The sequence below is a fragment of the Mastigoproctus giganteus genome, chromosome 2, assembly GCF_048544385.1.
Source record: "Mastigoproctus giganteus isolate SK-2022 chromosome 2, ASM4854438v1, whole genome shotgun sequence".
NCBI lineage: Eukaryota > Metazoa > Arthropoda > Arachnida > Uropygi > Thelyphonidae > Mastigoproctus > Mastigoproctus giganteus.
This window is the reverse complement of record NC_143576.1, coordinates 116020937-116045612: the sequence shown is the minus strand read 5'-3', so window position 1 is coordinate 116045612 and position 24676 is coordinate 116020937. Positions and strand designations below refer to the sequence as shown.

Below are 24676 nucleotides of genomic sequence, written 5' to 3'. Positions count from 1 at the left end.
TTCTACACGGCCTACTTTTCTATGAGAGTAAATCGACAAAAGAAAGGTTAAGTTTGAGATGGAGAGCGGAATGTATAATTTTTAGTGAAAATATAGGTGATGAGAGTTACGTGAGAAGTCGTTGAATAGCAAAGAGAATGAATTAAGAATTCGAAAAAAATAATGACGTGTGTCTTTGCTGATTAGGAATTCGAGAATTAAGCTTGTAATAGTCGGGGTCAATAAATCACGATAGTTTTTGCGTTCAGAGCCACACAAGTGTGACTACAATGTGACTAGCACATCGGCAGTCCCACTTGAACAGAATTCAGTCTTGCCAAAAAGACAGTAAACAGTACTGTAAATTAATGAGTTTCAGCTGTGGAAATCTAACTAGTTAATGAGTGATAAAAGCAAGAGATATAAAATTTGAATGTCACGCTATTCATAAAGATAACCATAACAAAAGTATAAAAGAAGGTAGACAATGGAGTTTATTCGAATACTTATTGAATTCAATGGAGTTTATTCGAATACTTATTGAATTCCTAGAAGGGCAGGTTGCTGGGCCAGTACCGCCGAGAAAAACAATGGGCTAAAGTAATTTTTTTGTTTATTTTATATGCATAAACAATTCAGGAATTCTAAATGATAGGAAAAATGGGAATTTTGCCTTTTGAGACTGCAAGGTTCACTAACTGATTCTCTTTCCCTTTTTTTTTTTTTTTTTCTTTCTTTCTTTTTTCGTTGCCAGTTCTGCTGGCAACGAAATCATTTACAGAATGTGCCTGGAGAATTTTCAGAAACTTTTATAAATTGTAAAAGCACAGTATTTATATCAGTTGACTGTCAACATTTGATTTATGAATTCATAAATTAAATGTTTAGACAAAGAAGGCTAATTTTTTGTAACTAGAACTTAGTTAAGATACTTGTTTATAAATATTCCTGTAATTAATCATGCGAGGACTTGAGGAGGAAGAGAATGGAACTCTAACTTAATTATTAGATGTTGGACCAGTGTCTGTTTATTTATCACCGCAAAGATAAATATTAGTGGTTATGAACTATGTCTTAGTGAGCTTTTGAATCTGTATTGGTAAAGCTAATCCCTTTAAACTCGATTTTCTTAATTAATTTAAAGCATTAAAATTAGATTACACCAGTGAATCTCAGTTATCGTAAGAGAATATACTGTGTATTCATTTAACTGTCAGATCTATCAAATACAGTATATTAATTTAACTGATTGCGTGAACATTGAGACATTTGTACACTGTGGAGAATGCATAATTTTGATTTTGTGGGGGGATATATAAAATGTTATTAGGTTTGTTTTATTTAATTTGAATTTGAACCCTACTGAAGTCACAAGCCCACCCCACAAACCCAAATCTGACTGCAATTCACAGAAAATTCTAGATTCGAGGGTGTGTAAAGCGGGTGTTAGCAGAACATTAAAGACATTTTTTTCATTTAATGAACATTATATACAGCATTCACAAAAAAATAACAACTACATGCATACCAATTTCCATATATTTTAACCATACACTACCTCTCTCTCATCAACTATTTTCAAATTTCAAATTATTAACATCAGTTTGTATCAGTTGTATCTTACTAAATATGAATCCTCGATGGTTACTCAATCATTCCCTTACATTAACAATTTTTATCACTTACATCAGTAAAACTCATTTCAACTCTTATTACTCTTTTTGTATATTTGTTTCTAGCCTTTAACACACGAAATGTATTACAACTGGTATCCTCTTACCTCAGTAATGTTCACTATAAATCCCTCATTTTACCTTAATTATTCTCTAGTCATCATCTTAGTCATCCCTCTTTACTCATGAGGTTTCTCTATTAATAAAATTTCTTTCTCTTTACACCTCAGCTGGTATGTTATCTTGTGTTGGCACCTGGCCTAATTTAATTATATAGGTTAACATATTCTTACAGTACTACCCCTATAAACATAATTTCTTTACTAATTCCTTTATACTATTACTTTCTTTTTATTACTCCTGCACCACACTTACATTATTTCATAATCATTAACATTCATAACAAATTATTTCAACCTTAGTTACTAACTTGCCTAATACAACAGAAATCTTCTTTTTTTAAAGAGGACTATCATTCAATTGTCCAGAGAGCTAGGTTGTGAGTCCTTGAGTTCAGGATTCGATAAAAAAAAACAGGAACAGACTTACGTTCCGAAATGGCCGCTACTTCCGCTACTTTCCTTGCGTTCAGGCGTCCTTCGTGGCAGACAGCTTTCTTCCATTTCTTGGGCACTCTGCCTTCCGATGCCGGACAAGGCTTTCTTTCTCTTCTTGGCTCACTTATCTGCACAATGCCGACCGGGCTAGCCGGGTGGGTAAAGTGCCTGTCTGGCAACCCAAAGGTCGCGGGTTCGAATCCCGCCTCGGGCTTGGATCAAAGTACTGCAAAAACCTTGGGAGGTGCATTATGGCCACAGAAGCCGATGCGCCAACAACTACCAAAAAAAAAAAAAAAATATATATATATACATATATCTGCACAACTGGCCATTATCACTGCCTTCCGGAACAGGCTTTCTTTCTCTTCTTGGCTCACTTATCTGCACAACTGGCCATTATCACTGCCTTTCGATTCCGGACCAGGCTTTCTTTCTCTCACGTTTTTTCTTTTTCTTCTTCATCTTGCTACCACGAAATGCGAATTCCGACTACCAAAAAGTCTACTTCTACTTCAACCCGCAACTCACGACCTAGTCTTCTTGACCACCCAGAAGTCAGATACAGAGTGGACACTCGCTCAATTACTCCCCCCGAACTTTTCTTTTTCCCTAAAGTTTGGAACGCCTCCCCCAAGGACTCGTAACCAATCCCCATACTCTGCTTAATTTTCCATTCCTTTCTATTTGTTAAAACATCTCCCTAGCGCACAAACCAACCCTTCTCTAGAAATTTTCTTTTTTTTTTTTTTTTTTTTTCACACGGCAGTATGACCTTTTCATGTTTGCCGGTCACCTCTAAAACACTCTGTTTCGTGTTCACACCTTCTCTGCTAAATATGGCCAATTTACCAAAAATATCAGCCACCCTGACGCCGTTTTCTTTTGACGCGAACACTGGACCTCCACTAATTTCCTGTTTATTCCTAACGGTGGCTTAGATCAAAAGAGACGCTTCGTAAATCCTGTTTCACGATCCTATTGTTCTTGCCCTCAGCAACCCTTTCACGCCTGTTCTCGAATGGCACCCTCTACTTAGTCCTGCTGTCCTTGTTTGCTCTTTTATATTACTCGAAATTACTTGTTTCCATTTAGCCGCAATTTAACATATACATCTATAACTTTCCCATCCCCAAATCCAGTGTTTCTTCAAACTTTAACCTTATTTACATTAAAACTAAACTAAATATCAATCTTAATACTTGTTATCTTTAACTTAATGCGCCCTTCCTATCGCCCTACCTGGATTTATTTTAGCAAAACAAATTTTTCTATTTTATTTGTAAGGTCTACATCTTACAATTTTAATTGAAAATTAAAGTTAACTGATTTTAATTGGATGCATAATTTTCTTAGGATATTCAAATCTAGATTAATTCATTTAGATATTTTTCTGAGAATTAAAAAGTTAAAAATACTGGCGAGTGCGCGCCATATATATTCTCCTTAGAGCATTTCTTTCATGTCCTCGGTAGTATTCTTTGTCTACATCTTACAATTTTAATTGAAAATTAAAGTTAACTGATTTTAATTGGATGCATAAATTTCTTAGGATATTGAAATCTAGATTAATTCATTTAGATATTTTTCTGAGAATTAAAAAGTTAAAAATACTGGCGAGTGCGCGCCATATATTCTCATTAGAGCATTTCTTTCATGTCCTCGGTAGTATTCTTTGGACGAACTAGGACCACAAATTCGGCGGCTATATCTTTTTAAAATTCGCGACATGTGAAATATTGGAATATTACTTCCTCAAGAAATGCGATGTTTTTCAGATAGTCCTCTTTTCACACACATCAGTGTAACATATTCAAAAAAAGTTTGTCTGTCGTCTTCAGTGATATGCTGTGCAATATGCAGCTTTAAGAGACATTTATCGCTTTTTTTTTTCTTCTTTTTTTTAAACTGGGATATATCAGTGCTCCTTACGGAATTGTTGCAATCTCAAACTTTAAATAAAATCCTGAGACCGTGTCACTGCCTACTTGTACACATAATCAATGAATGTATTGTTTAGAAGGGATTCAGTCTCTTTATCTACCAGACTATGTGCGCAGTAATATAGGGTGAAAGATAACTGTATCATTATTACTTAAGAAAATGAATAAGAATAAAAATTGGCATTTTTTTAAAATTAATTACATAGATTGTTTTATTGGTAACGCCAGAAAAACTGCAAGGACCCCTTCTAAAATACTGGGGTCTGCGCTGAGGTAAAACTAACAATTTGGTCCCCTATGTGAGGAGTTTGGAATGTGTCCCACACCTCAACCATATTAATAAAGGTCATCTCCCCCTCCTGCTATCGGATATGGCGGTATGTTAGCTTTGCCACTGGTCCTACTGGTCGGAAATCACTGAGATATATAAATTTATGAACTTCCAGATGCGTTGGAATCCGATACACTAGTGATCTGCTATCGCAGATTGATGATAACTACCCTTTCACACATTATAATACGTTTCGGTAAAAGATGTCACAGGAAAAATAAATAATAATAAAATATATATGTATATATAATACAGTGTATATATCTTGACCAGTTTACACTTGTCGTCTATAATACTCCGACATACAAAAAATAGTACAATGGTTAATAATAGACTTTAGCGCTGTGCAAATTTTGGTTCTTACATTTCTATATAAAAAAAATTGCATTTTTTTATATTAATTTTATTCTATGTCCATGCGAAATCTAAAAGTGTTAATTTTGATTATTCAACAGAATGCAGTGAAGGCAATGTGTAAGGTTCATCATTGCAATCTCAAAAGTCTCCGTTTCTCATGAATAAATATGAGTAACCATTAAAAGATAGTGAGAAACAAAACGTTATAAATGTATATTCAAAAATTAAATTAGTATAGGGTTTTTGTGTATTCAAAAACCCTATACTAACTGACGTTTTCAGGAACATCGCTTTTCGAATTGAAGCAATGGAGGACGGACAGTGACTTAATTTTTTTTTTCATCTATTCGCAGAAATTTTCAGGCGTAATGAAATGCGTACTCTTAAAATTTTGAGCGGCAAATTTTGTAAAATTTTGATTTAAAACCTTTAACCCTATGGCGTTATATAGGTGTAATAGAAATTATTTTTGAAATTAGGAGTAGGAAAAAGTTATCAATTATTGAAAGAAATAACTCTATTCTGCTGCGAAATAAGAGTGCGATCAAGCAATGTAGGCAAGAGGAAGGAGCATTTATTATCTTGAAGAGACATGTCTGCCACACTTAAAATAGAATTTGGCATTACAGTATTATAATAATAATCTTTAATAAAACAAAATACATAATTCTTAGAGTATATCCGCAGGATTCTCACAATCTAATATTAATCCAGTTTCACAATTAAATTAAAATTAGTATACCGGAACTAAATTAGATTTCTTAACTTCAACGGATATGTTTATAATCTAAGATGAATTACCAAACTGTTTCAGATAAAACAGCTAGATATACAATAGCTAAAGTGACCAGACGTCCCGGATTTCAGTCGTTTGTCCCGAATTAAAAACTGTGCCGGATTGGACATGTAGCCTCCGTACTTACTGACAAACATAATGCAAATCATTTGCATTATGTTTTCCGGGAACCAATGGTATAACGGAAAGAGTTTTTTTGGTAGTAAATAAGCTGTGGATGTCAACAAAAACACAACTGACCGTAGAAACGCTGTAAGCAATATTACAAGTTAAGTGTAATTTTACTAATTTTTGTGAATAATTTTACGAAGAAATAGCAAATAATGAAGAACTATTAAGAAAAATTCACCCAGTGGAAAAATATATTTAATTTCTCTTGTATTTATTGTTAAAAGAAGTATGTATTATTATTATTGTTTCACAGAAAAAACCTAACCTTTTTTCACTAAATAAAAATGAAAATCTATTAAAAACATGACCCTTCCCTCTAATAAGTGTTTTTTCCCCCTTTCTAACTACAACTATTTTTCTCAGTTCACATTCTTCACACACCCTTCTGTTCTTTATGTAGCGTAACGCGAGGGGTAACCGTATACGGAATTTCAGCCTTTCTGCGAAAAAAAAACAAAAAAAAAAACAACAACAAATATAGGCTATATTTTTTTTTTGTTTTTTTAGCGAAAATTTGTTTTTTTAAGAAGTGTGATATTTTATTTTATAAGTTTAGTTTAAAGGAGTATATGTATTTATATTTTGTATGTGAATATTTTTTTATATATAAAAATTTTTGAGAAATATGTGTACGGTATATTGTTTCTAGGGGGTTGAAAAACCTCCCCCCCAATGTCTCGCATTGGAATATTAAGAATTTGGTCACTTTAACAATAGCAGTCTTGGCTTCTGCATTTCGACAGAAAATCAATTATAGTATTTCCGATTTAAGAACACAAAGTGCTCCTGAGAAGCTGTTGTTGTTGTTGTTATTTGGTTTTTAGGAGCATTAGCAACTAAGGCCATATTGCTCCGGGATATGCGGTGGTCATTCCTTGACCTTTCCGCATCCTCCGTATTTGGTGGTGACGGGCTCGAACCCCGGTCTAATCAAGAAGCGTGTGCTACGCACTGCTGCTCCTTCCCACCTGGCTACGGAGGCGCCACCTCCTGAGAAGCAGTTCTTAAAAGTTCATAAATCGGTTGCAATTTAACAATGCATGCAAAATGGGCATTTTGCGTTCCACAAGCAAAATACATGTACAGTGTACCTACTTAAAATAGTGTTGGTGCATTTGATGCAGTGTTTATATAATGCATACGTTGCACCACTTTATTTTATTATAATGCATTATTAGACATATCGCATTATTATTTAGCAATGGTAGGCATGGTGATATAAAACCAATAACGTTTCATTCCGAAACTGGCAATTGTCTGGTCCCAGAGTTTGCGTGGTCACCGATAGGTCAGAAGTATAAAAATGAAATCGTAGATGAATCGCACAGAAGCCATATCAACTGAAGAAAATTTCATTTACATGAATGATAATGCGTGTCACATAAGCATATTTCTTGGTATATGGGGGAGGGTCAAATTTTTTCTCTTACCCAAAATACCGGTAGTTCTTACAATGAATATTAAGTATTTAAATATATTTAAAACAGATTACCTCAGTCTTTTGCATAGACTGCTTCCAGTCAATGCTCTCCAAATGTAACGAATAAAATAAAATAAACGGATAAAATAATTTAATGAATTCTTTCACTCATATTATTATTATTATTATTATTATTATTAATATCCATATGATGCAAGGAAGCCTGAGGCTTATGCCGCACCAGGAGAGAAAAAAAAAAAAAAAAAAGTTCCCGAGTAACCCTGAGAGAGAGAGAGAGAGAGAGAGAGAGAGAGTCAAAAGTAGAAGGGAATCACCAAGAAAGAGAAGAATGATGATATCCAGCTCAGGACCCTGGGTGTGCCAAGCCCATACTCACTAGATGTGAGCCCCCGGGGTTAAATATCATAAAGATATGACCGATTCGACGCGCAACGGAATCGAAAGCCGAGAGCCTCCATCCGACCCCGAAACACATCAAACCAATTCAGCAAGACCATGAGTATGAGAAGACATTGTGGCAGAATAAATAATTAAAATCGGAAAACTGCTTACAAGAATAAATAATTAAAATCACGATTAAAAATTTTGGATGAACACATAAGTGAAACGAAATTCACAGCTTAAACAGACAACGCTTTTCGACTGATCGTCGTGTTCACAGGATGGAAATATCGCGAAGTGTGGTGTTAGGCTCGCTCTTAAATGAAGAGATTATTTGTATTGACGCATAGGTAAAAAAGACCAGAAATCCGAAATTAGGTAAGGACGTCGCACATTGATAGAATTTTTGTGTAGTTTCATTTCAAGAGTTTCAGCGATCAATAATTTTAGTAATTATGTTGTATGCTTAAAATTTTCGCTTCATTGAAGCTTCATTTCGCTTCATTCATACGCGACCTTCTTTGATGGCATGAAGGCCAATTCCAACGCGGTTGCGCGCGACGTGTGGGCCGAAGCGGTGTGTTGCATGACACATAAATCTAGATTACACAGAGTCGACCCTTCATATGATGAATTGCACTGACCACAAGATTTTTTTTTTTTTGATTTGGTATTTGTTGGCGCATCGGCTTCTGTGGCCATATTGCACCTCCCAAGGTTTTTTGCAGTACTTTGATCCAAGCCCGAGGCGGGAATCGAACCCGCAACCTTTGGGTTGCCGGGCAGGTACTTTACCCACTCGGCTACTGACCACAAGAAATCTTGTATACTAGATCATTTACCTGTACCGAGCAAGAAGGAAGAACTGTGTGATTCTTTTAATATATTGTGGCGCTTCTGCATAGGCCTGGTTATAATTTTGAATTCTGTATTTTTAGAGAGTTTATTGAGTTGCTTGTACCATTGTTCAACGTATGGTATAGAAAAAATAAGACAGAAAATACAATACCTATTAATAAAACCAATAAAAAACACTTTATTTCTATATCACACGTTGAACAATGGTATTATATTAAAAAATCACACAGTTCTTCCTTCTTGCTCGATACTGGTAAATGATCTTGTATACAATATTTCTTGTAGTCAGTGCGATTCATTGTATCGCACTAGTCGACTCGAAGGGTCGACTTGGTGTACTCTAGATTTATGCGTCATGCAACACGCCGTTCGGTCCGCACATCGCGCGCAACCACGTTGGAATTGGCCTTTCATGCCATCAATGAAGGTCACGTATTCCTCTTCAATGAAGCGAAAATTTTAAGCATACAACATAATTACATAAAATTATTGATCGCTGAAACTCTTGAAGTGAAACCACACGAAATTTCTATCAATGTGCGACTTCCTTACATAATTTCGGATTTCTGGTCTTTTTTACCTATGCGTCAATATAAATAATCTCTCCATTTAAGAGCGAGCCTAACACCCACACTTCGCGATATTTCCATCCTGTGAACACGGCGATCAGTCGAAAAGCGTTGTCTGTTTAAGCTGTGAATTTCGTTTAATTTGTGTATTCATCCAAAAATTTTAATCGTGATTTTAATTATTTATTCTAGTAAGCGGTTTCCGATTTTAATTATTTATTCTAGTAAGCGGTTTTCCGATTTTAATTATTTATTCTGTTACAATGTCTTCTTACACTCATGGTCTTGCTGGTTTGGTTTGATGTGTTTCGGTGTCGGATGGAGGCTCTCGGTTTTGAATTCCGTTGCGCGTCGAATCGGTCATATCTTTATGATATGAGTGAAAGAATTCATTAAATTATTTTATCAGTTTATTTTATTTTATTTTATTTGGAGAGCATAGACTGGAAGCATTCTACGCAAAAGATTGAGGTAATCTTTTACTCTCTTTCAAATATATTGTAATGACGTAGAAGTTATTAAGCCTTGCAGCTCTGTGTTTTTACTAGTATTTAAATATGTATTAACACATACAGTAACTTTTATTTATCTTAAAATTTTTCTGTCTCCTTTTCCAAATTAAGTGATTATCATGCAAGAAGCATCCAGGTCAGAAAGATCAGACTAGACAAAGGAGAGAGTGATGCCTGCCTGACCCAGCATACATGGACAAAGTCCATTGAATCGCCGCCAACACATCCCACTCATGTGGGATGTGTTGGCGTAATAATTCCCGCATCCCCGCTGACCTGGATATCCACCCCAGGAGGATACCCAGGTCAGCAATTCCAGTTCACAGTCTGCAGTTTCTGTTATTAGAGTCATTTGTGTCAGAAAAGAAATGGTGACAGAATTGATGAGTAAAAGATAGAGCTGCAATCGGCTAGGCTGAACTCAGTGGTTATTTACAGTAAATAGGGATGGGGCACCTGTGCCATATTGGCTAGGTTGGGGTTGCAGATTTGAAGAGTTGGAGATGAGACAAGTCGGGGGTTGCTGTATTCGTCTATTCAGATTGATTCGCCATGTGAATAGTTCATTGACAAAGATAAAGAAGGCTCTCTTAGCCTCTATGTAGGCTATTATGATATTATGTTCTGGCTGGAGTGAGGAAAAATTCAGAAGATCCATCTAAAGATCAGTGTAAATAGGACACTCAGGCAATACATGAGTGCCAGCTGTTTTCTTTGCCACAATTTCAGAGTGCATCCTCCTGTATGCCAAGGTCCCGTAATTTTACATTGAAAGCACCATGGCCTGTGAAGAGGAAGGTGACCTAAAGATTTGGAATAAACCAAGTTTGAATATGCTTGTCAACAATGGATACTGTGGGAATAAATTTCCAGGTTACTTTGCCTCATTTGCAGGCTATCCACTGCTCTTGCCACAGAAATGTAAGCAGTGGCGCGTTATCCTATAGGCAAAAAAGACATATCCCTAGGGTACCGATTGGAGGGGGCTCCAAAATCAGTTTCAAAACTCATTGCTGTTTTTTACAAATATTTTTAAGTGATTTTTATAGGAAACTGAACTTTCTACCTGCCAAGGTCAATGAATTTTACTTTAAGATTAATTTGAAAATTACATTTTTTTCAAAAATGGTTTTACCGATTTTGATGAAATTTTATAGTTAGTTCTTTCTTAAATAATTGAGTTAATTGAAAAAAATACGGACTGCCTTGTATGCAACTGGCGCTTCTGGCGTCCTTTCTTTAGATGGGGGTCCCCAAATTCCATTTGCCTTGAGCCTCATGAAGGTGTAATGCACCAGTGGATGTTCCGGCGCCTCAGTAGCCAGGTGGGCAGGAGCAGCAGTGCGTAGCACATGCTTCTTGATTAGACCGGGCTTCGATCCCGTGACCACCAAGTACGGAGGATGCGGAAAGGTCAGGGAATGACCACCGCATATCCCCGGAGCAATATGGCCTTAGTTGCTAATGCTTCTAAAAGAAAAAAAAAACCAAAGCAACCAACCATTGGATGTTCCAGATTCGCATTTTCTCTTGGCGAACATCCATGTCAATCTGTGTGCAGATTACAAAGTAGTCAGCTACTTGGTTGTCCCTGATGAAGTGAGCAAATCCACAGTATGCCACATGAAGGTCCAAGGACAGCTTTCCTGTGAGCACTTGGAAAGCTGTCATGGAAGTTGTTTGGCAAGCCCTGGAAATTTCAAAGAGGATTAAGCATTGCAAGATAGAGAGAATACAGGAATATCACCGTGTATAGTAGTTTTTTGAACCATGGGCACTCAAACGCGTGTACTTCTGTATTATACTTGACCACTTAGCTATGGTGGCCATCATGGTTTCTAAACTGTGGTGCGTTCTCCCCCCCCCCCCCCAGCCAGTCGCATATCAATGTCGGGGAGGGGCTGCATGCGAAAGAATATTCCGGGTAATCATATTGAATTATTCAATACAAAGAGGAAAGAAATTAAAATGTTATTAAGCTAACAGAATGCAATGAAAATGATTTTAGTTAAGTGAGTAACCCTACATAAAAGTCGGAAACCACTGTTATATTGTGTAAATTTAAGTAGCTACTATATTTAATCTCCTTGCATCTAAACGTAATTATTTTATTAAAAAAAATGCTATTTTAATTCATATATTTCAGTCTTGCTGTTAAGTCAATTTTCCTGTAAGTGTCATTATTTTCACTCCCTCTTCTTCAAATACGCACCCCGCAACACCGTGCTCTTCAACCCATATGATAAAAAAAATAGCCGCCTCCGTACAGGGCGGAAAAGACCTGAGTTGGAGCGTCTACACCGTAATAATATTATTACGGTGGCGACGGTTGGAGTCCCGTCGATGACGTGAGGAACGTGTCTGAGTTTGTTGCAGGGGAGGGTAACATGGTTTTTCGTCCACTTAACAGAAAATCGACTATAGATCTCATGCAATTTACAGACAATAAATACGACGCAATATGGTCCGACGCGCCTAGAACAACCAACCAAATGTGCTCTCCTTGATGTTATACACTCTTTTCTTTTACTGTGCAGCATTTTCTAATGTGTCGCGAAAATTGCGAACTACTATCGCTAGAGGGAGGCAACAACTTTTATTTCAGTCTCAGAGTAGTAAGCTTTCAGTGAAATCCCGAAATGCGCTTTTAGTATCGTGCGAAGTAGTTATGCTTTTAAAATTTGTTGTTGCTTGTGACTTCAATTGAAGTTAATTAGGATTTTAAACATGGGAAGCGTGAGTTTAATGTTCGTTTTTTCTCATTTTACAAGTGGTGAATCGCATTTGCGATGTCACTTTGTATGTGATCAAAAAGCATAAAATTGCAACAGCTGCTTTTACAATTCTGTCTCGCAACTGTGGTAAATACACGTGAATGAATTATCTGTCTCAGTTTTTAATTCATATGGAATTCATTTGATATTATTTTATTAGTTTTGTTGTGTCGATTACCAAATTTTTGTAAAATGATGACGGATAAATTGCTTTGCAGTACTGTATTTATTACATTAAATTTGATGTTTTAATATTTTTGTTATTCTAAGTTGGAGAAAAAGACAAGTGCTCTGTTGTCGTTTTTAGATCTCTCTCTCTTAAGTAACTAACTCTCGGTTACTGATGATTTTTCACATTTGAGTACATAAAGCTCTCCAGTAACATGGGAGATGCCTTTAAAACGCCATGGAATGTAGTAAAGGTGTGTGTGTGGAGGGGGGGGGAGGGTTTGCGTTCCAGGCATCCACTTCTAAACAATAAACAAAAAATACCTCGTCCTATCGAATTATTCTCGTGAAATGTAGTACAGTATTAGTATTGACAACATGATGCAAGGAAATAAACGTTTTACAGCGCTAGCCAAAAACAAACAAAAAAAAAACTGAATTTCTTTATTCCTTACAATAAGTTGTTTAAACATATTCAGAGTACCCTATCCATGACACTAGGTGGAAATGTATTCCCACACTTGATTACCCTTTAGCTGAGTGCAAATTTCTGCTCATATCCTGCATCAACCCTTTTCCAATTAAGATTTATGCCTTTTGTGTGTTTCATCTGAGAAAGAGTAAGGATGCTGTTAGCATTTAGTGTACTCAGTCAATTTAAAGTCTTAAATACTTCAGACAGGTCTCCTTGCAGGTGCCTAGTGGTTCCAAGTGCTTCAGAACTGAAGTTTTTAATGGTTAGATCCTCTGGTATCCTTATACAATGGGATAATCAATCCCTTTATCCCTACTAGCAAAGTTCCTGTATGTGTAATTGACAGAGCCCCGTGGGTTATTCTAATAACTTGTTTGTACTACTCTCAGAGACTTTCATGTAGGACTGTGCAATTACAGCCAGTCCCTGATTAATGTAAGGGTTGCTACATAAGTCAGAATTTCATAAATAAGCATATAGGAAAATTTTGCACTCGCAACTATGCGCGCTGAATTTGATAGAAGCAAAAAAGAAATGTTCGACAAACATGTAAATAGATTCATTAATTTTTTTTTATCTCGTGCACAGGAAAAATTACAAAAGTGTACAAAATTACAAAAAGAGATAGGAGACACGCATAACATCAGCAAGTTTTACCTTTTTGAGCATCGTTGCCAGAATTAACTCTCCAGCTGATAAGCACTCCACTGTGGAAGTTGAGGGCTGTGGAGATTTAGAAGGGATTTTTTCCAATACATCACAAAATTTCTCTGCAGCTGCAGAATTGGCACTGTCGACTTCACCAGCGTGATGCTTGAACCTATTAAACCACCCGTTGCTTGCCACGAACTTGACTTGGGGTTCGCCATACTTATCCTTAATATCTTCATAAATACTTTTTGCTTGAATGGCCATTGGACTCAGCGGCACTTGCTTCTGAATCTGATTTTACATCCATATTATTAATAGCTCTTCCATCTTCGATATAGCACCTGAACGCTGTTTTGTGATCACTGTTGATCTCAAATGCATTGATCCCTTAACATGTTCTTTTATACATGCACTGCCCCTTAAAAGAGTATTCACTGTGAAAGCAGCGAGACCTAATTCTGTGCAATAGATGACAAACTTTATCCTGCTTCATCCTTAATTAATCATCTTTTCTAAATCTATTTTGTTTCGTTTCCTAGCACTGCCAGCACTTGCACTTTCCGTTGGTCCCTTTCCCTTCACCATTGTAATAAGTAAATAGGAATGAAGAGAAGATTCTGAAATTTTGTTTTTTATACGATTGAAGATTTCAGTGAAAGGAAGTCATTTCACTGTAATAACGTAAAAACCCACAGAATTGTAGTTATTGGGATTATCGCAAATGCAATAAGATCGAGTTTACTACCCTTTTATAATAGATTCCGCTAACAGAAAAGCTCAATAAACCAGAAAGTACAAATTGTTTTATGGTAGTGACCTCCAGAAATGTATTTTGAAAAATATCACAAAAGCATTCAAAATTGATTCTTATAATGGAACATATGATAACAATGAAAATGTAGTGCAATTTCCATTATAAAAATGACCTTTTAGAGGGATAAACGGCTTAGTTATATAGCAAAAATTTCAACTTCGGAGGTCTTGGAACGAATTAACCAACAAAAAAAAACAAATGTGCTATTGGGTTCACATTATGATATTTTCACGATACCTGCATTTATTCCTGTAGGATGCAAAATTTCCATGATTTTTTTAAGTTTGCACCTTCGACAAAAACTTATGTAAAGTCGAATTTCCGTAAGTTGCGGAGTGGCTGTACCTCCAAGCTGCTTTTCTTATTTCCTTCTTGGAGTTTTGTGCTACCCAAATACTGTATTATATTATTGTAGGATCACTGCTACCAAAATGTATCTTGCATTTATCACTGTCAAATCTCAATTTGCCATTTTTCAGCCTATTACTTAGTTTATCTAGATTAGCAATTCTCAAACTTTTTCTTCAGTGAGCCAACAATATTGATGAAAATATGGTGGTAGAAATTGTGGGTGGGCCTTATATTGGGTTAATGCTGTGATATCAGGGGCTTATGTGGTGAGTATGGGCTTGTTACACACACAGGGTCCTGAGCTGGATATCATCATTCTTCTCTTTTTTGGTGATTCCCTTCTACTTCTGACTCTTTTTGTTCTCTCTCTCTCTCTGAGTAATGCAGAAATTATTGTTTTTGGTTGGTGCAGCATAAGCCTCAGGCTTCCTTGCACCATATTGCTAATAATAATAATATCATTACCATCCTCACATGAAAGAATGATTGGAAAGAGAAGACTTTTCAGGTCAACTAATTATTATCTGTGAGACAATCCCACCCATATGGCCAGTTCCTTCAGTTTTTCTCTGCTTGGAATCAGTCATCAAAAATTTTTTGATGAAATTCAGTTAACAGGAAATATTTGTGAAAGTTCTGCACATTTTGTATTAACTGATTTCCTCTGTTAGTACATGGGTCTTATGATTCTATGAAATTTGAACAAAGATTTTCTTCACATTTATTAACTGATTTCCTCTGTAGTTAGTACACAAGTTTTATGATTCTATGAAATTTGAACAAAGAATTTCTTCACATTTATACATAACATCATAAAAACGGCTGTGGGCTATATGCAAAAAGGTAGTGGGCTGCAGATGGCCTGCAGGCTGCACTTTGTGAACACCTGATCTAGATCTTGAAGTAGCATATCTTGATTACTGTCATTAGCCTCTGTGCCCCTCCTTTGTATCATCAGCAAACTGACATCAAACTTGAAATACCTTCATCGTTGATAAATATTAAAAACAGTAAGGGGGCCCAATACCAACCCCCCTTGGAACCTCACCCATCACATTAGTCCATGAAGAGCATATCGGACATAGTGTGTATCTGTCAGTGATACCAGTGGTCCCCCACAAAACCATGTGAATGTGTCACTGTAAAGAAGCAAAATCTGCCAAAGAAAGGATCAGTTGAGTAGTGTAGGTTATCATGTTGTTCATCTGGCTAACAGTTAATGGGAGGACCCATCATCAGGAAGGGGCATTTCAGCATCCATCCATGGCATGAGGAGCCTGACCAGGTCAGTAGAGGGATACCTGTCAGAATCCAAAATCTCCAGCCGAGCAAGGAGATAGAGGACTCGAGGAATGGAGTAGGGTATGGAGGAGGGAAGAGAGGGGACGACAATGCAGGGACTTCAAGGAAGGGAAATCCCAAGGAGGGCACCCTTAAGAAAGGTGAGAGAGGACAGCAAAAAGTCAGTCAAGTAAGAAATAGCAAGGCAGAAGATCACCAAAAAAATAGCAAGGCAGAAACACTCCAGCTCGGCTGGCAGGAATGGGCAGGAAGGGACCTGCACCAGGAGATCCCATACCAGTAGGGCATCATCAGGAAAAGGAAAAAAAATAATAATAAAATAAAATACTAATAAAAGAATAAATAAAAATTAAAAAATAAATAACTTCTATCCCGAAGGGTAAACAGGCCACCAGAGGATGAACCACAGTGGAGGAATCTCATGCTGCAATGCAAGCACCAGTAATGTTAGAAATCCTACCCCAGATTGTGGTTTGCATGAAGATGGTCCAAAGTTCAATGAAGAAAGTAGGGACAATCCAGGGAGATTGCCCAGTAGAGCAACCTGATTGGGTTCCAGTGAGATAGCAGCAGCAGTAGTCAGGTGTCTCTCTTCCTCTTGAAAAGAACAGTACAGAAGTGTATGAAGGCATTGAACTTTCTCTAGTTTCAATCAGAGTGAAAAGGATAGAGAGCAGGCAAGTTGCTTTGATGGAGGAGTTGCTCTCTTGCATCCAAATAAATGACAGTCGAGCGTAAGGTAATTCCAATTCTCTGTTTCGCCACAGATGCATGTGTCCTCTTCGACTGCACCAAATGATGAAGACGAGCTTTGGTGGATCCATGCCCAGTGAGCATGAAGGTGGTTTCTTAGTGGAGTGAGCCAAGTCGTGGTACTTTCTGTAATGAAAGCAATATCTGTAATGAAATTTCTGGTGGTCTCGCCCTTGAGTCCACAAAGAGCATAGTGTATAGCGTATAGTGTTTATTGTCCAGTGGCACCGGGGTTTTCCCCTACAAATGGTGAGGTGTATGTGTCACAATACAAACTGTAAATGCCAGAGATAGTGTAGGTTTTAGTGTAAGTTTGCATAATGTAGTGTTGGATTTTTGTTAGTCTGACGTTCCTCTGGCATTTAACTGCCCGGGCTCTTGGTGGGAACCCTGCATTTCTCTCCGCTGCTTTGGGGAAGCTGCTAGGTATGGAGTCAGTAGGAGAAAATCTACTGGCAGGGACAAACCCTGGGCTGCACCTGAGCTTGCCAGGGAGAACCCCCAGTTGAAAAAAAAAAAAAAAAAACAATAAAAAAAATATATACATATGTTTTGTGTGTGTGTGTGTGTGTGTGTATACACACACAGACACATTACATTCCCACAGTCACCACATCGTTTACGCAGGTGACCAGTCCTTACACTCCCATTTGTACTGCTTAACCTGGAGATAGTATGCAGAAATTTTTTTATACATATTCAGGTTACAATATGTATAGGACATTCTCATTTGTACACATTCAACTCGTTCATAATTGTACCCTGAATGGAACTAGCGTGCACACTTTTTTTTCTTTCCAGGTTAATTGACTCATTCCCCACCCAGCGAATTACACATTTATATACATTCACATTCATACAAGGCACATATACTTTTATACCTTCAGATACGCATGTCTGCACTAACATACAGAATGCATACCAAAACCCCAAACACCCATACTGTTATATAGTGGTACACACACACTTGTGTACATTCATCATTTTTGCACCATAAAATAACCAAACCGTACATTCATAATACATACATACACTGGTGTGCAAAATTTAAAGACCAACACTATTTCTAAAGGTTACAACCACCAAATCAAACGAAACAGCCTGTGGCTATTTGTATAACTGTGGCCGTTCGGTAGAAAGCTGGAGCACGTGCAAAAATTTGAATCGTGATGAGAGGGCTCACATAAACAGATAAAAGTAGCAGTTATGTGCAAATTACCGAATGGTGAGCACGATTGTTACAGATGTTTGATTAGTTTCATACAGTGCTACAGACAATGAAATGGCCAGTAGTACCCGGGGTCGACTAATTGGGAAGCTCGAAGTGCGAGGAATGTACCTGTTGTTCTGAAGGCCAACCGCATAACGTGTGCGGTTGGCCTTCAGAACAACAGGTACAGCTGTTCGAAGGACCAGTGGTGATCGTCCACGAAAAACAACGCCCAGTGATGACCGCTGTATACTTCTACAGCTGTCATGTACAGGCCAAGAGGGACTGACACCAGACAGGCGGGATCCATTGCAAACCAACTGCACAGGACGCAGGATATAGCAGTTTACTGTGGCCAGGTGACTCTACAAAGGTTTGCCCGATGGCCAGTACGCCTTGTCCCTTTAACACCCGCCCATCGGAGATGCCATTTACAGTGTCTCCGATGGTGCATCAAATACAAGGACTGGACAGCAGCACAGTGGGGTAAGGTACTCTTTACTGATGAGAGTAGATTCAGTCTAGGCAGCAATTCTGGACGTCAGCTAATCTGGTGAATGATTGGCACATGGTATCACCTCGCAAACATCACTGAAAGTTATCGATAAGGCGGTCGAGGTGTTCTCGTTTGGGTAGGCGTTATCTTGGATGGACGTACACAACTCCAGATACTGGAAGGTGGTACTGTAACTGGTGCACGCTACTGTACTGAGGTAATCCTTCCCCATGTGCATCTGTTCTGAGGTGCCATTGGCTCCGAGTACGTGTTTATGGATGATAACACCACACCCCTTCGCACTGCAGCTGTTGATATGCTTTTGGAAAGTGAGGACATTATTTGTATGGATTGGCCTGCCCATTCGGCCGATCTAAATCCCATCAAACACATATTGGATGCTCTGGGGAGACGCCTAGCGGCATGTCCACACCCACCGAAAAATGTTCACCAGCTGAAGATGGTGCTGACAGAGGAATGGACGATGTTACCGCAAGAACTTATCAGCAACAATGTTCTAAGTATGGACAGGTGGGGCAAAGCCTGCATCAACATTAGGGGTTGGCCATATCTCCTACTGAGGACCACTTCTTCCCTTTGTTCCATCTTTGGCAGTGATGCATCTGTATCATGGCAGCCAGTGCTATGTTGCCATTTTTGAATAAAGTCCCTCTGTATCGTTTTGTTTCCATTGTTGTGTCAGTGTTGTTTCTTTCATTTCTGTACCTTACAAGGTTCCTTTGGTATGCTTTTCCCATATGCAGGCCACTCCTATGAGAAACTACAGGTGAAAATCTGACTGGTCCTTAAGTTTTGCTGTTGTTTGTTGTTTGTTTTTATGAGCATTAGCAACTAGGGCCATATTGCTCTAGGAATATGCGGTGGTCATTCCCTGACCTTTCCGCATCCTCCGTATTTGGTGGTGATGGGCTCGAACCCCAGTCTAATCAAGAAGCATGTGCTAGGCACTGCTGCTCCTTCCCACCTGGCTACGGAGACGCGCCTTTAAGTTTTGCACACCAGTGTATATACCAATCATATATACATATATACCTTCACACACACACACACACACACACACACTTACTTGCACTCATATACATCCATAGCAAAACACATACTCATTTACACTTCAAACACAGACACACTCATCTATACCGACACATACATATATTGAAAATAAAATAAACTGACTAACCTATAGCTGGGTGGGAAACACATTCTATTAGGCCAGACACATTTGAGTTTACGTCTTAATCAAGTAAGCAGTTATGTTGGGAGATGTCTCACTTTTAGTAGTTGCGGCATGGCTTCTTCTAGTCTCAAAAAGTTTTGAGAAATTCAGCGAATGCCACGTAATACATGTCATCAGAGGTGAACAATTACTCATCTCTGCAGTTTATGGGTCAAATTTTGCTGATTAGTATACATCTGTGGGGATGATAATTGGAGCAGTCATATAGGACATGGGCCCAATCCTCATCACCACCATGGGTACATTTGGGGTCCTCTGTAAGGTCCAGTTAAGTCCATGAAGAGTGGTGGCCATTTTTAACTGTTTGTCTCCTAACACTTGACCATCCCTTTATTCATAGTAGTAAGTTGCCCCAATGCTGCTTTGTGCCAGTTTTAGAAATCAACCTCATCCTTAGGCCCCCTATTATTTCTTATATACATCAACGACCTGCCAAGCACCCTTGGAGACTACCAAATCAAAATCAACGTATTTGCAGACAACATAAAAATCGATAAAGCAATTCGCAGTACCAATGACTGCATCATCCAAAACGAAGCTCTTCAACAAGTTATTCAGTGGCTGAAGGAGAACAAAATGGCAGTCAATGAAAACAAGTGTGAGCTGATGAGCTTTGCTAATGCACACAGAAAAACTAACTTAATTTTTCTTATTGTGTCAACAACAAGGCAATCAAAAAGGTTAGTACAGCCAAAAATTTAGGTATCTTTATTAAAGAATCATTTTTCTTTGATGTCCATGTCTCTAACATTGTGAAGGTAGCTAGCAAAAAACTAGGTTTCCTGAAAAGAATTAACAGAGACTTCAATCAGTTGGCACTTTTCATCTTTCTTTACAAAATCTATGTTAGGCCAGCCCTAGAATTTGCCTCACAGGTCTAGTCCCCACATGTTGCTTACCAAAAATTAGAAATTGAAAATATTCAAAAAAGAGTAATCCAGTACGTTTGCTTTAAAAGTGGCATTGAATACAATGAGAAATCCTACCAAGAGTGTTGTGTATTCTTTGGACTCGAAACGCTGGAAAAAAGAAGAGATAAAGCCGACTTACTTCTTCTTAACCAGCTGTTAAATTGTACCCTGAATTGCCCTCATCTCGTCTCACAAATAAATTTCAACGGTTCAACAAGAGCATTAAGAAACCATCCACTGCTGAAACCATCCTATGCGAGAACAAATTATGGATACTACAACTTCTACAACAGGACTGCAAGATCAATGAACAAAGCAAATATGGAGATATGTGACACCCCCGGACACTTCAAGAGGCAACTGAAATTGCTAACCTCATCTGTTACCTGACTTAAAATGGACTCTTCTTGCGAGTTCTAAGACTGATTGTGTAATGTGTGTGAAGAAATACCAGTGCTCTGCCTTACTCCTACCTGTTCACTTAAATAGGACAGATGAGGCCTAATTTTATTTATTTAGTTTTATTTTATCTGTACATTTCAATTCGCTAGTCTTCTTATGTACATTTACCTTTCTCTTTACTTTGGGAAATGTATACTCCAAGCTTCTGCTTTGTAGCTGCCCCCTCAGGCACGTTTGTTTGCTGTTTTGTAGCTGTTAACAACAATAATAATAATAATAAAAGAAATCACAAATTCATTGTGATTGCATATGCATTGAATTATTAATTGCAGCCAGATTTTCAGTGCCACAGTGTGAATGAGCCATGCATTTTTTGTGTCAATGTATGGGTTCAAACCAGCAGCCTCCTTACTTGTGGCCATACATGTTAACCACTGGACCAATTCAGGCCCATAGTATATGATGTCAGAATTACTCTCTGCATCCACTCCCTTTGTGATGACAGTAGCTAATCAGATAGTTAAAACATGATCTCCCTTTAACAAATCCATGCTGTGATTGCCTTGTTGCTCCACTCCTATTAAGACGATTTTGCATTATCGAACTATTGACCATTATTTTCTGTAGAATAAAGGCCAAACTTACCTGTTTACCCACTTTACTCTTTGAACCATCCATGTGAAAATAGTGACACATTTACACACCTCTGATCTGTATGGACTTCTCTGTAATCTAGGAATGGCTCTTTATTATGGCTAAAGGAAAGGAGTTCTTTGCAGCTTCTTTTAATATAATTGGATAGATTCTATCAAACCCAGGTGCTTTGTTCACTTTTAGCTGCAATAGTTTCTCTTCCACTTTCCTTAACATTGTTATAAAATCATTCAGCTCCAATCCCTGTTTGTAAAAGTTTCTCATGTTTGAATGTAAATGCAAAATGTTTAGTCAGCTTATCAGCTGTCTATACAGGATCATCAAGTGGACCAATGCGATTTAGGATTAGTACTGGCAAATGATGCAAAAAGGCAAGCTTATACAGCATTAGCCAAAAAAAATTTCCCATTTAATCTATTCATCCATTCCAATAGGTTGTCCAATTCTTTTTTGATTTTATTTAAGCTATCCATCCCACAATAACACTAAATGGAAGTTTGTTCCAACAATCAACCACCTGCTGGCTAAAGAAAAAACTTCTGCACTATGTTCTGCATGCATTCCTTCATAAGTTTGAATCCCCCCCCCATGTTTGTAGTCTGAGCAAGAGGAAGAATTCCATCACCATTGAGCTTGCTCAATCCATTCAGAACCTTAACCATCTCGATCAGATCACCTCGCAATTGTCCTAGTATCCAGATGCCACAATTTGTAGAACTGAAGCTTTCTTGGTAAGATCACCCATTTGTCCTCCACACCAACTTGTTGCCCTTATCTGTACCCATTCCAGATTCCTCTCTTCCTTCCTTCCTAAAATGAGGCCTCCAGACCTATATGCAGTACTCGAGATATGGCCTGATCATTGCCTTATATGAGGGGATAATCGCCTCCTTATTCCTGCTAGCACAAAATACCATGAACTGTCCTGGCAGCTATCTGCACTGTTCAGAGCACTTCATATCCGACTGTACAATTATCCCCAGGTTTTTTCATTTTCTATATCATGAGAGTACTTCCACATAGTTGTTACATTAATCTAGGATTACTGCTTCTCATATGTGGTACTTTGCATTTGTCAGTGTTATATTGCAGTTGCCATTTCTCTGCCTATCTACCTAATTTTTCTAGATCTTTTTGCAGTAGCATACAGTTATTATGTCAAATCACCTTGCTAACATTTGTATCATCTGCAAACTTAGACATGAAGCCTGATATACCTTCATCAATTTCATTAATAAATACAGAAAACAATAATTGGTTGAGCACCAAATCCTGGGGGACTACACTGATAACATTAATCCGTGAAGAGCAGTATCCATCGATCACTACTCTCTCTTCTCCCACTCAACCATTGCTTCCTCTATAGCAATAAGCAGTAACTTGCCCTTAATTCCACACTGCTGTAATTTGTACTGTAGTCTTTTATATGCAAGAGTAACAAAAGCTTTCCTGAAATCCAAGTATATGATGTCAGAATTATTTTTTGCATCCAGTTCCTCTGTGACTGCATCATGGTATCCAATCAAATTGGTCAGATAAGATTTCCACTTAACAAATCCAAGATATAACTGCACTTCCATCTAGATGGTCCTACATTACTTCCTTAACCAGTGACTCCATTATTTTCCCTGGAACAGAAGTTAAGCTCACAGGTCTGTAATTACTTGTCGCCCTTTGCTCCCCCTTTGTGAATTGGGGATATGTTGGTGCATCTTCAGTTCACAGTGACTTCCCCCGAATCCAAGGATGCTCTCATAATAATGGCTAAGGATTTGCTTACCTCCTTGGCTGCCTCCCTTAATATAATTGTGGATGTGAGTTTCATAGCTCCTAGTAAAATTGAATTTTTTTTGTCGGATTGACGGGTTAAATTATCCAGCCATTGATCACAGGTGAATTAATCAAGTGTTTCCTTTTGTGTTAAATGTTTGCTTACTAATTGAGTTAATTTATGTTTATTCTTTCTAAAAGTGTTTGTGCTTATTAAAGGTGTTGTAGTGAGTGCTAAAGGTGGCCATATTGGCCAAACAGGTGAATGAGCCTGTTTGGCCAATATGGCCAAACAGGCTCATTCCTTATTGTCTAATATAGCAAAAATTTATGAAAGATTATTATTATGCAGGTTGACTGATTGGTTATTTCAAAAAGGAGTTCAGCTGCAATTTCAGTATGGTTTTAAAAAAAGTTTTCAGCTGAGGATGCTATAGAGGATTTAGTGGATTATGTTAATCAGTCATCTAGCAAGTATGTTCTCGTGCTATAGATTGATTTTGAGGGCGCCTTAGATAGTGTGTGGCATGAGAGCATACTTTGTTCCTTAAGACCAGTAGAATGCCCAGATCTTTTGTATAGAGCCATGGCCAGTTATCTCACTGGTAGAAATTTAGTAATCAGGTCTCAGCATATGGTTTTTTCTAAACTTGTTAGTCGTGGGACCCAGGGCTCTGTCCTGGGTCCCATGTTCTGGAACCTTGTGCTGAATTTATTGTTGCAGAAGACAATTATTAATTGTCATAGAATTGCATATGTTGAGGATCTGGTGGTCTGTGTTCCTGGTAGGTCCGGCCAGAATTAGAAGAGACTGCTTTGCAGGTCATGAACAGTTTATTTGGGTGGTCTGAAGAACATAAACTTAAGATTTCAAATAAGAAAACAGTCGTGATGTTGGTTAAAGGCAAACTAGATATTGAAAGACCTCCTATAGTAAAATTGGATGGTAAACGTATCCCTATGGTTACTTGTACTAAACATTTGGGTTTAGTTATTGATAATCGGCTGACTTTTATGTTGCACTTACAATATTTAAGCAAAAGGATTGAAAAATTTTCCTCTGCCATTGTTTGAATTGCAAGAACTGGTTGGGGTTTAAGAAAGAGGGCCTGGGTATTATAT

The 24676-nt window shown here is 37.8% G+C and overlaps 1 protein-coding gene across 3 annotated transcripts in view; it reads left to right on the top strand.

The window, feature by feature from the left end:
* Positions 1-24676, top strand: part of LOC150089511 (uncharacterized) — a 258840-nt gene that overhangs the window by 54961 nt on the left and 179203 nt on the right. The window contains exon 1 of one of the 3 annotated variants that reach the window (XM_090389531.1): positions 12206-12304. The exons of 1 other annotated variant lie outside the window; for it this stretch is intronic. The gene's annotated coding sequence lies outside the window, so the exon portion shown is untranslated. Of the gene's footprint in view, positions 1-12205; positions 12305-12345; positions 12430-24676 lie in introns of those variants that run through there. One more of the 3 variants, XM_090389529.1, reaches the window with a different exon arrangement.